Here is an 11645-nt window from a genome sequence, read left to right on the forward strand (position 1 = left end):
TTTTTTTTCTATTATTATGATTAATTATCTATTGCTTTAACAAACCTAAAAGCTGCATGCTTTTGTGCAAGATTCTGCAAGTTATAACCAACCACAAAAGCTTGGATTAGATAGGTTTTAGACAGTTATTCCTCCAAAAGAAAAAGAGATGTTCCTGATTACTTCTCTTCTGACACAGGTACTTTCAAGTCATAAATAAACATGAGAAGAAATTAAGTACAGCTGTGGTATCTGTAGCACTTCTAGGCAGGTAATCATTCCTGAGACCATAAATGATCTCTGTTATCTATATTATCACTCCAACTGGGAGTGAGTGAGAGAAGCACTGTTGATTAGTAGTGACAGAGATGAGCCCAGCATTTGAATCCCATGCATAGGCTACAATTACTCACTTGCTTTTACCCTCTGCTTGTGGGCCAATTCATACATGCCTGAGGTACTAAATCAAACAGACTGGTTCTCCTTATGCTGGGAAGGCACTAGAGAAATGTATGAGGAATGGGGTGGGCTTAGAGTGAAGCTGAAGAGTTTCTCCTCTTGCAGCATGAATGTTAGTTTTCAAATGGTGAACACCAATGTGAACTCTTTTATTCCCCTGCTGCTAGATGATAAAATTAACACTAAGAAATAATAAGGTATTGGAGACAACTGTGAAGGTAGACTGAAAGGTGTAAGTGTAAGCTCTGTATGAGGATCCACTAACCAGTCTTGAATTGAATGTCTTTTGCTAGATTTTATAAATGCTTCTTTTTCTTTCTTTTTTCTTTTTCCTCCTATTATTGCTTTGACTGTGATTAGCAAGGGCAGTAAAATACAAGACATTTAATTAAAGTCTGTTCCCACGAGATAATCAGCTTTCTTACTTTCATTTTGTGTAGTGTGGAAAAAGCCACCTGTGCTCACTTAGTCATATTTGGTTGACATGTATTACCAAATTGCTGCATACTGTTCTCAGCAGACCTTGGTCCCTGGTGACCAACACATCCATTTGTGTGTTTCCAAATTCAGATCTACAAAAGTCTCAGCTGTAAACAATATAATCCGTTATACTAATGATTCAACCTGATGGAGAGGAGGTGTTCACCTTCTCTGATCTGTCTCTTTGCACGCTTTCATGAAGCCCTGCTGTATTTGTAAGGTTATGAGCTATGACCAGAGTTTAGCTTCACATCTCTGCCTCTCAAACTCATCTTGCTCCCTTTTCTTTAGCAGAATACAAATAAGTTAATTGGTCATCTTACTTTTTTTCTTCCAGAAAACCTGCTTGCCATTGTGAAGTGATCCTATCGCTTTGTTACCCTGTGGTGACCTGACAAGAGAATTAGAGCCAGACATTTCTCATGCATTTGTACTTAATTAGAAATAGTCATTAGCAAGTTCTGGGCTCTCAATTTGTGTATTTCCTGCTTGCATTTATTTTTTTCTTATGATTGCTTTCCTATAACTCATCTATTAACCATTAATGACAGAGTAAGCAATTATGAGATTGTAAGTAGGTAGTCAGAGCTGGTGAGTGTTTTTGGTTCAATGAAGTAACAGCAGGGCTTCTGACAACTGAGAAACACCACGTAATACCAAATTTTTATGTGTTTACTTACACTTTTGTTTTGGTTCTTCAGATGGCCTTAATGGACCCTAATAACTATCTTGGAATAACCTGTTTCTCTTGGATGCCAATTAGAGTGTCAGCATCCTACCCCTCCTGATTTGCCCTTTCTGAATAGTTCATTAAAACATTAAAATCAATTCTCATAAATTTTAGAGTAGTGCATTTTTATTTCAGTAAATGCTAAGTACCACAAAGAGGTAAGTTGCTGTTAGTTACTCAATTTGGTGAGCCTAGATACCCATCAAAAAACAATTAGTACTCACTTTAAAATAGTGTGATAATGAATTGCATTAATTGTTAATGTTCACTTTTAGTGTCATTACAGAACATATCCTAAATCCTTCCCCATAGGAAAACCAATTGACAGAAAAGTAATGCAAGACTGAGTGCAATTATTTGTAATGGCTCAAGCCCCATTGCTTGCTTGTGAGAGTGATTTTGGTCCTGTTTTCACCTGCTGTTTGTTTTCTCATAAACCACACTAATATCTGTTTCCAGGACCAGATAACACAGATCTTTCCATTATAAACCCGTTTGGAATGGATGGGATCTGCTAAAACAAAATGAACAATGTTAAAAATGTTGTCTGTTTTTGCTGGAGATCTAAATTTTCAAAGAGCACTAATAGGTGAATGTTAAGTAACTTCTTTAAAACAGTTCAGGCTCATCAAAATCTCTCATCAAAATCTTTTGCAAAGGCATGAGATGGATCCCTGGTTGACTCAGCTTGCACCCTGCCCGTTTGAATTTATGCTAGTCATCAAAATAAATGAAGCCTGGGGAACCCAGTGAATTGTGAACGTGAGAGGCAGCTCCTCCAGATTAGTCTGCAAAGAAGGTGAGTCGTTTGGGAGGGTAAATGGGTAAGGAAAAGTCTGAATGGCATTTGCAATAGGAAGGGGGAGTGGAGAAATGACACACCGGATGAAGAAAAATAAAAACAAAAGGTGAAAAGGTTGAGGTTCCAAGAGAAAAATAAGTGCTCTTCTTGAGCTCTTAAAACAGCCAACAGATATACCTGTAAGGCAAGGATTTTTGTCTCTTTGATTAGATGGCAGGGAGCTGTACAAAGTAAGTAAATAAAGTCTCTCTCTTCCTTATGGAGGAAATACAAGGGAAATTCACCTGCCAGTGAATGCCAGCTGGCTTTATGATGGGGAGACAACAGGTAAATGCAGAAAAGTGCCATAAAACAGCAAGGCTGCAGGTTACTTGGGAGGGTTGGTCCTCACATTCCCTCACACTGAAGCTGGTCCATTTGCCAGGACAGAATTAAATATTTACAGAGCAGGCCAATATAATCTTTCTTTTATTTAGTTGTTTATTTTCATTTATTGGCTTTTATTAACACACATAAAACTTCTCCGCCCTGTCTGACCCTGAAATCAGCTGATCCTGAAGCCACAGCAGTCAGCACCACAGCAAGGCAGGATGTCTCATTGTTGATGGTTAATGAGATCATATTGGTGCCTTATTGCTTATTATGGGTCAAATGCTGGCTTACAGACTCCCCAGGGAGTTACAGATGGGGGCACCAGCTACCTGATCCCTGAAATGGTGTCAACTGCACCACTCAGCTTGGTGTCATCAGCAGACTTGCTGAGTGTACACTCCATTCCATCATCAATGTCGTTGATAAAGACTTTAAAGAGCACCAGTCCCAAGACAGACCCCTGGGGGACACCACTCATTACTGGCTTCCACCTGGACATAGAGCCATTGATCATCATCCTCTGCCTGCGGCTTTTCAACCAATTTCTTATCCATCGAGTTGTCTACCCATCAAATCCACATCCCTCCAATTTGGAGATAAGGATGTGGTAGGGGACCATGTTGAAGACCTTGCTCAAGTCCAGGTAAATGACGATGGTCACCTTCCCTTCAATAACCAATGCCGTCACTCCATCATAGAAGGCCACAAAATTGGTTAAGCATGACCTTCCCCTGGTGAAGCCATGCTGGCTGTCTCGGATCACACGCTTATTCCTCATGTGATTGAGCACATCATCCAGGAGGATCTGTTCCATGATCTTCCCAGGCACAGAGGTGAGACTCACCGACCTGTAGTTCCCTGGGTCCTTCTTGATCCCCTTCTTGTATATGGGAGTGACGTGAGCCTTCCTCCAGTCATCTGGGACCTCACCTGACAGCCATGACTTCTCAAATATGATGGAGAGCGGCTTGGCAACCACCTCAACCAGCTCCTTCAGGACCCTGGGATGCATGACATCTGGCCCTACAGACTTGTACTCATTCAGTCTCATGAGGAACTCTCAGACTTGCTCTGCCCTTGTAGTGGGGAGGGATTTACCTCCCTGGTCCCCACATAGAGGTTTGGGGATGCAGGGCTCAGAGACAAGAGAAAGACTAGAATCCTGGCTGCCAATGAAGACTGAGGCAAAGAACTCATTCAGTACCTCAGCTTTCTCTTCATCCATTGAAACCAGTTCTTTAAAATTTACCTTGCTGAGCCATGCCGGTTTCCTACCTTGTCTGCCCACTTTCTTATTCAGAGGGATGGAGACCTCTTGTGCTTTCAGGAGGGCATCCTTGAAGAGTAGCCAGCTATTCTACCTTACTACAGGAGTCTCTTCAGAGCAGTCATTCTGCAGACAGATATCTGCTCCAAAGAGCAATTTCTGGCTAAGTGCATTTGAAAATCCCTTTGGTCTCTTGAAGGTGCTTTATGCAACCTGAAAGCCTTCCACATTCTTGATCTGTATTATCAGTACTTATTAGGTTAAAATTAGAATAGGGAATTAATTAGCTGAAAAATCTGAGGCATGTTCAACAGGTAATGCACTGGTAAACTGTTGAGCTTGTAACTACACAGAAGCAACTCATACAGCGGTATTCCTGCTTAATTTTGGAATAAGGGTGCTTGGGAGACTGATCATCAAATGAGACAGTATTATCAACAAACAGTGAACGCTTGGTCTCGTGTGTACAGTGATTGGGTTACAGGTAGGCTGCAACTAACCAGACATCATAAAGGCTTTAACGAAGTTATAAGTAACATTGCAGTTCTGCACCATCAACAACACTGTTTAATAACAAAGAGGAGGTCAGTCAGAGCTTCAGGAGTTCAGCATCTCTTGGGGTGTGGCTTTGGTGCAGCTTTGGAACAAACAGTCTGAATTCATCCAAAGTTTTGCTCTTTTTCAAGCACCAACAGCCATGTCTTATCTTGCCAAAAGGCAAATTTCTGCTGCTTAAAGATGCCAGGCACATGTAATGTACAAGATACTTTGCTATTCATGGTGAACACACACATGAGGACTGGAGTTGATCAGTATTCAGGTGCTGACCTGATAGAAAACAGTTTTCTACTTGGACCCAATGTTATGGAGCTCCAAGTTCCTGTTGCTTTTGCAGCCTGAACTCAGCATGAGCATGTACATATGCCTACACTGAAACAGGCTAGGGAGATATGAATTCCTGGTTAGTACTAACTAGACAGATTTTATACCTCTTCATAAATGTAATGCCTTTTCTAATGAGGTGCAAGTGAGAGCACTAGGGTTTGCCTTCAAATTTTAACAGTTCCTGTTCTTCAGCTAAGAGAAAGGAAATGGTAAGCAAATAATACAGTTTCCTTCCCTTGGTTTCATGAGGAACAACATACTTGAAATGTGATAGCATTACTTTTCAGTATTAGATGCTAACATCTCATTTTCCCTAAGGACTGGCGGCCATTCAGGTATCCTACAGAAAGGTGTATAGACCTGGTGAAGGAGCTTTTTGGAGCAATGAATGCTTAACTCTTTCATGAACAGAGCAGTGGGCTTAATGCTACTCTCACCTTTGCTTGTTCAAAGGGTATTACCTGTTTTGATATTTTTGACACCTTTCTTTGGTGACAATGAGGTATAATTCCACCAAGAATTAGTGGAGGGTGAGAAAGGTATCACAAAGTGCCTGTTCTCATACTTTCTGCCAGCCACTGCTCTTTGTGATATACAGAATAGCAGGCCATTGCCCAGCAAGCCCTTTTTGCCCTTATTTGCACTCATGGCCTAAGCACGCACAGCCTGGCTCTCTCAAGAACATCAATAATACTTTGCTTATTGACAGCAGCTGGGGACAGAAACTGAACAAAGTATAAAGCATGTTCATTAGAGAACATGACATGGAGTAGCAGGTAGATAAGCAATACAACCTACCCCAGCAAGCTAGTGCCCATGCTGAAGCTGGAGCTATAGGATGGAACTATTTGTTGTGCATTGCATGTGAGAAATATGAGCTTTGTAAATCATATCTCTCCTATGACTCGGTGTCCCTCTCCTCAGGATTTGTCCTCCAGAAGGACCCATGAGGGATCTCTGCCAAGTCCTAACAGCACTGAGGCTGCAGTAATGCACTCATGATTCATGGTAAGGAATTCGCTTAGAAATAAGAAGTTGCATATTCATTTCATTTCTCTTTATGAAAAAATGGTTTATATTGGCTTTGCTCCCTCTGCTCCCTTGGATGATTGCAGCAACTGAAAATGTTCTGCCTTAGAAGTGACATCTTCCAGCAGATAGGATGGTACTGCCAAATAATGATCAAAAAGGAGGCTTTGGCATGGATAAGAGCACTTTGCTGCACCACTAGCAAGACAGACCCATATGCCTTCAGGTCTGCTTGTGGTACCTCTTGCCACACCTTTTGACCTCGTTTCAGAGAATGTAGCTATGAATTTATCACTGAAGCATCCCTCAGACAGTGCATCTGGCACCAGCAGGTTGATCCAAGCCTGTTCAATTCACAGAAAGGAAAATGAAAATGCTGAAAAACTTATTTTCCAAGAAGAAAAATAAAATAAAAAGGGAGCCTCAGCGTGGGGAGGAGGACTGAGGAAACTGATGTTATGTGTGCCAGAGCTGAAACGCAAGCTATAATAAAAGGCAGCACACTGAATGGTCAGAGTTACAGCAGCTGTTTCCTTGTGATTGCTGCTTCACATCTAATTAGTTCTCAACAAGTTTTAAGATCATTCTTGGCTATGATGAGCATATGTTGGAGAGGGATAAAGGAAACGTGCTTTGCTTTTACAGGACCTGAGGTGTCCTGCGGGCTGCACTGAAACTGGGAGCTGTGAGCAATCACCATCCTTTGAAAAGTCTGAAATTGAGCATGCAGTGGAAAGATTTTGCAACCTTAAGGGTTGGCAAAGATGGAACGTATTTCCCTGCTTTTTTTATTTTTGATTCATAAGATCCTCAACACTAGTTGCAAAATAAGATTCCTTGAGCAGTCACTGGTGAATAAGGTATTCTCTTCATTATGAAGTTTGGTCTCTGTAGGAATTTGTTGGTCTTTCTTCAAATGCCTGGAAATTGTTTGTGGGCACAAGTGAAGGATGAAGAGGAGCTTTGACTTGAGACAGCGGTTGTTACCTGCTGTTCTTAGGAGGGGAGTGTGCTAATGCGTTCTCAGCAGGACAGCCAAGAACAGGAGGGCAGATGAGGAGCTCCCTCAAAGACTCGCTGTGGGATATAATTCCTTCTGTAACCTCAGATCTCTGCTGCTGCAAACATATGGTTCAAGGTCAGTGTTGTTCTCAGCACTGGCTGTTGAACAGACACCTAGATAACAAGTGCAGAGGTAGAGTAAATGAGACCATCCCCTCGTTCTCTTTCAAGAATGAGAGCTTTCTCATTAGAGCTTCAGTACATATAGCCCAGAACAGGAAAGAAAGTCATGAGTTTTCAACAGCAACTGAGAGTACAGATAAAAGTAACTGAAATATTAATCAGTCTGAGAAAATATATTTGCCTTTGCCACAAAAGAAAAAGATTCACAGAAATGGGAGCTCTTATTTTGTGTGCGGTGCTTGCCTTCTTAAGGGGAAGAAAACAAAAGAGAGTGATCCTTTATGCTTTATCCTGTCCTCCAAGCTGTATTCAGTTGGACCTGAGGAAAGCTGATAAACCTTATCAAAAGTGGACTGTGGTTGTAGCTCAGATGGATCCATGTGTTTCCCAGCAATCATTAGCCACTGACACTGTACTAGTTTTCAAGAATTTTGCTGTCTAGGAGATATGAGACTGAAAATGACTCCTGCAACATTAATTCATTTACTGAATAGTTCCACGCTTTGCTTAACCCTGAGGATATTAAAATGAGAGCTCCACGATGGAAAATCGCAGCTGGCTAGTGTGGAAGATACAAGAATGAAGGTGAAGTTCAATTTTAAATAATGCTGCCTTTTCTTGATCCTTACTTTGATCAGGTAGCTTTGCCAAACTGAGCGAAGCAACTTAATCTGTTGGGCTCAAAAAGCTTGAAGTCCATTTCTCATATAAGCTGTTGCAAAATAGCTTTAGATGTTCCTAAATATCTTACTGGAGATGATGTTTGATGGTGTATGAAGACAGATTTTTGTGCTGCATTACAAAGGTACCTGCCTTTGTCTTCACTTACAGCCTTAAGAGAGGCTGTAAGACTTCAAAAGCTCTGGGTTTTTTTCTGTGAATTATCCCTAGGCATCAGCTTTCAGCTTCAGAAATCCAGTTATCCCATCAGACCTGCTAACAGCACAAAAATCATCCTAAATGTGGCAAATTCTTTGTTGAAATCGATAAGTATTTAGTCTTAAGAGGTGCTAACAGAGCCTGTCCTGACGGCTTCTCTGGATTTCATCTTTGTACTTGCCCCTGTAAAAGCAAAATAGAACAGAAGTTTACTCCTATGTAGTTTTCAGTAGTTGGTATATTGGCTGATGTCTGTTTTTCCACTGCCCTTCTCTAAAATGACAAATGCCATCTGTTTATACCGTGCACCTTTACAGAAGCCATTTCAACATAAGTTACAATATTTAGTGAAAAGCAGACATGAAAAGACTGCTGCTAAAAACTGCCTCCTTCTGGAAACAACAGCCTGACATTCTGATCCTACTCATCTGAAGTGGCTGGATGTTGATCCAGCATTCACTAAGATTCAGCCAATTCACAAGGAAAAAGAAAGTTAATGTATTGTGTGATTTTCTGGCTTTCAGATCTTCAGAAATCAGCCTTTACTATTATTATTCCCCACTTGCAAATGCTTAATATCTGTGTCTGGGGAATGGGATCTGCAGCAGTGAATAAGACGACAGTTTGTCTAACAGAGGTTTACAAAGTATAGAAATGACTGGGGAGATGCAGATCTCTAGGAGATACTGGAACAGTGGGAGGAAAAAGGCATATGACAGACTTCAGACACCCAAAGCAAGCTATTTGGAGCCCCCTTTGAATGCCTGGAAATGAATTTCCCAAAGCTGTAATTTTAAACCTTATGACTGCATCGTGCAGCCTTTGCAACGCACTTTTAAACGCATCCAAACAAAGTGGAAAGTTTTAATTCTTTCTTTCTGCACCTGCTTATTAAAATATGAAAGGCTGGTTCACGTAAGTGTTCTGAAAAAAAAATACCAGCTTACCTCATTATGGGCAACTAAGCTGTAACCAAACTGTTTTTAGTGCTACTTTCCAATCGTATCCAGTTTTCCTACCGGGCCCTTTTTGCAAGGGCAGCTATTTCAGATGTGACAGTCCCTTTTGTTTGTGCAGAATGGATCTGTGCGAGATGTGTTACGTGTACTGAACAGTGACAGTAATTTTGCCGACAACGGAGAAGTGAAAGCTTCAAAGAAAACACTAGTGACAAATGTGCTAGAAATACAAAATACCAGCTGGCTGGCCCTCCCTGGAGGCAAACCTTCTATTTAAATTAAAAGGTTTTTCTCTTTAGATGGCCTGTCTATCTGTCATAAATTGATAGGATATATAAATGACCTGAATTTATTTTTCAGGAGATAATCGCCCTGGAATTTAATCTCCTAAATCTTCCTGACACTTTACTCTTCTTCTGTTCTTAGGCAGATTCTATGTCTCCCAAGCAAAGCAGTGTTTTCCCTCACACAAGCAGTCACCTATTGGCTGTCATGGAGGGAAAATACCTGTTTATACTGGGAGGTAAGAGGAGAAAGAAATACAGCAGACAGGCAATGGGGCTTGAAATGCATGTGAGAAACCATAACTGAGGACTCTCTCTCACTGTCCACAGTGAGTTGAGAAACATCTTTTTATGGCTTTCCTTGATGTCTGGGGAGGTGTTTCAGAGTAGTGGGTGTCAGCTCTAGAGGTTGACCTGATGCTCCTGGAGGACTAGGGTGATTTGGTAAACAGTATTAACAGCTGAAGATCTAAGCACACTGGGCAATGTGCCATAAATGACCTGTGCAGGATTTGCACCACAAGGCCATTTCTTATACTGCATTATTTTACCATCCTAGATTAATGCATTTTGCCTCTAAGTGGCCCCCAAAATTTATATGTAATGGATTTTTTTTAATAGGATTGTTTTTGAGGCTTTTGCAGTCAGTACGAATGTAATGTTCAGGTTCAATACATATTTTCTTCTCTGTGCAGGAGCCCTAGAACCAATTGTTACCTTATGTTTGATTGCACTTAGAAAAATATTTGGTGCTGACGGGTGGGGTTTGACATTCCAGATTGCTCAGATATGGTGTTAAAGGTTTGGGAATGCAGCAGAATTCACAGCAGTGCTCAGTTTTGAGCATCTGCAAGTATACTTAGCTTTTTTTTTCAGAGGAACAATTATGCTGCTCTGAAGCTTGACAATCTGGATCCTTTCTGAAACGCTTCAGTTGGCGAAGCTGGATGATGAAATCCCAAGATCTGGCTCAAAACATGCTGTCATTTTAGTGTTGTTTTTTAAAGCAAGGAAAATCAGTGGGGTTGTTTCGATAAAGCACTATTCTGTCAAAGTAGTAGGTGGGATATCAGTGTTTTGGAAAAATACTGATTTTTGTTGGTACTGTTAGATGCATAAGTTTCCTTACAGTCTGTAAGCCTTGTCTATTTGCAGATGCTTAAATTGTTTTGGACTCCAATGCAAAAGCATTTTTGAACCTCTAGCCTGAAGACTCAGTGAAAGTTGTAGGGATGCCTAGTCCTACCTGGTTATGAACAACGAAATGCTTGAAAAATATGATTCCTGTAATTCCTTCAAGTACTTGGTGCCAATGGCACTTTTCCTTCTAAATTGTTAAAGCCTTTGAGTAAATTTCTGCTTTTCTGTGGGGGGAAAACGCAGGACTAGAATTCTGCATTTTGCCAGATCCTGCTGGGAAACAGCTGTGTGTATAATTTGCACATCTGTCAGAGCAGGCTGCTGAGATCTCCAGATCTCAGGACTGTCCCAGTTGATTTAGCTCCTGGACATTTTGGTAAGTAACGATGTCATAAGTCTATTTGATAGCAGTGGGCATTGATTCTACTGCAAATGTATCTTGACCTCCATTTACCACTGTTAAGAATCGTTGCTTTTACAGCTTCCGGGCTAGCTTAGGGCAGTTCTTTGCCAGGCAGCTAACGTGAAGATTTAGATATGTGAGATGTTTATGAATGTGATGCACTGAAGGAATACAGGGATCTTTACATCATCTGCTGCCTTTCTCATGCCAGCTAAGAATTGAGGACTGAGAAAGAAAACAAACAAATGGGGACACAGGGAAGGAGATAAAGAGCATTTATTGGAAGTCCTCTCTCTCTCTTCCCCCTATTCCTAAGCAAAGAAATGCTAGAGAGGAATATTTTCATCCCTCGTGTGATGAATTGTACACTGTAACTGCTAATTCTGTTCACAGTTCTTATCTCATTTCTTAGTAGCTCTACCAGGAGCTGCTGTGCATGCAGGCAGTGAGCTATCAATTTCCTGCTGCAGAACAAGAAGAGCATAAGAATAAATTTCATTCTGTGTGAGCCCATTAGTCAACTGTTAGTGAACTTTCTCTTCTGACTACCTCCAGTGCAGCCTTTGACTTTTTTTTGCTGGTTTTCTCCTGCTTCTATCATAGTGATCAGTAACAGTTTCCAGTCTGCTGTACTTCAGGGAAGCAACCCCCAGCCCAGGGTGATAAGATGCTATCGCTCGTTTCTCAGCTTCACGCCGGGGTCTGTGCTGAAATGGAAGGATTTGTTTTCATCAAACTAGTGTGCACTCGAAGAGTTCAACCTCCCCACCAGAGTGCAGTGAGACCATTGCC

At 41.2% G+C, this 11645-nt stretch overlaps 1 long non-coding RNA gene across 1 annotated transcript; it reads left to right on the forward strand.

The window, feature by feature from the left end:
- The first annotated feature begins 2311 nt into the window (after positions 1-2311).
- Positions 2312-6783, forward strand: LOC140250690 (uncharacterized). Its single transcript, XR_011903239.1, has 3 exons — positions 2312-2447; positions 5899-5982; positions 6649-6783. It is a non-coding gene; the product is annotated as an uncharacterized lncRNA (long non-coding RNA).
- The last annotated feature ends 4862 nt before the right edge of the window (positions 6784-11645 follow it).

This window comes from Excalfactoria chinensis, chromosome 3, assembly GCF_039878825.1.
Source record: "Excalfactoria chinensis isolate bCotChi1 chromosome 3, bCotChi1.hap2, whole genome shotgun sequence".
Classification (NCBI taxonomy): Eukaryota; Metazoa; Chordata; class Aves; order Galliformes; family Phasianidae; genus Excalfactoria; species Excalfactoria chinensis.